We start from the raw sequence: 1,600 nt of genomic DNA, 5'->3' as shown, positions 1-1,600 counted from the left end.
CATGGGGGCTGGGGGGAGAGGGGGATTCTATCATAAATGAAGCGTGCTGTTAGTAGGTCTGGCTCTCTGCTAAGCCTTGAAAGCATTTTATATTATGGTTATGCCTGCGATCGGGGCCCCACTGTGCCGGGTTCTGCACAGCCCCCAGCCTCCCCTCCCTCCAACAGAGCTCAGCCATCATTGTGCCAGGTGCTGCACACACCCACTGTGCATGCCAGGGCTGTACAACCCCCTCCTCGCCCAGCAGAGATCAGGCCCCCACTCCACCGGAAAGCATCACAAGATGAACACTGATAGTCAAGCTCGGCCTGTAAATAGACAAGGGGTGGGAGCGGCAGGGACTTGCCCAAGGCCACCCAGCAGCAGTCAGGAACCTCAGTGGAGGGCTTCATCCACTGGCACCGCTGTCTTTTGCACTCAAGTCCCAGGGGTTTGGGTTTTGGGGAGCACTCGGTGTGGAAACACGTGCACTAGGGCTGGGTAATTCCATGCCCCCTGGTTTGAGAAGAGTAATTAACCCTTGGAACAACTTCCCTGCAGGCCTGGTGGATGCCATGTCCCACAGGGTTTAAACCAAGTGTGGCTGTTTTCTGACAGCTCTGCTCCAGGGGTTATGGAGGGGGGCAGGTCTCTGGCCTGGGTTACACAGGGCTCAGACGAGGTGAGCACCAGGGACCTTCCTGCCTTGGAATCTATGAAGAACAGGGTCAGGCAGGTGTCATATGGGGCATTTCCTGTCCCCAGCCCAGGCACCTGTCCCGCCGCAGAGCAACCAGGCAAAGCGACTGGTGGGGAGGAGCACACAGGTTCCCTGGGTAACAGCACCACCTACTGGCCCCGCACAGGGCAGGTGCTGCTCCCGCTGGCCTCCACCCGCCACGGCACACTTCAGGAGACACCTACCAGCAAAGGGGCCCCAAAATGCCCTTTCCATCCCTCCCTCCCAATGCCCCACAGCCCATCCTCTCTGCGTCCCCCTGCCCATCCCCCACAGCCCATCCCCCGAGTCCCCCTGCCCATCCCCCACAACCCTCCCTTCCCATCCTCTCTGCAGCTCCCTTCCCATCCCCCACAGCCCTCCCTCCCAATGCCCCCCTGGGTTCCCCTGCCCATCCCGCACAGCCCTTCCTTCCCATCCTCTCTGCATCTCCCTTCTCATCCCCCACAGCCCTCACTCCCAAAGTTCTCCTGTGTCCCCCTGCCCATCCCCCACAGCCCACACTCTCTGGGTCCCCCCGGGGCCTATCCTGGGCTGGCCGCAGGCCGGTCCAGCTGGGGCGCCTCCGCGCGGGGGGCGGGGTCTGTTCCTCAACTGCCAGCAGCGAGAGAACCCAGGCGTCCGGGGCCTCCGCGCTCATTGGCTGGGTCGGAGCCACCATTGATTCCCGGCCGCAGATTCGCCTCGCCCGGCTCGGCACTGCCAGACTCCTGGGGGTGACTGCAGGGCACGGCCCACCCCAGCCCGCCAGCCAGCCCCGGCCTCGCCTCGCTGGGCCCGGCTCGGCCCGTCCCAGCCCGCTCTCCTGTCCCGCCCGGCTGTGGCGAAAGTGCGGTTGCTAAGGGCCGCGAGGCGCTTTACCCAGCGGGGCTGCCCCGCGCC

The sequence above is a fragment of the Chelonoidis abingdonii genome, chromosome 17 (assembly GCF_003597395.2).
Source record: "Chelonoidis abingdonii isolate Lonesome George chromosome 17, CheloAbing_2.0, whole genome shotgun sequence".
Classification (NCBI taxonomy): Eukaryota; Metazoa; Chordata; order Testudines; family Testudinidae; genus Chelonoidis; species Chelonoidis abingdonii.
Note: the sequence above shows the minus strand (reverse complement) of the source record.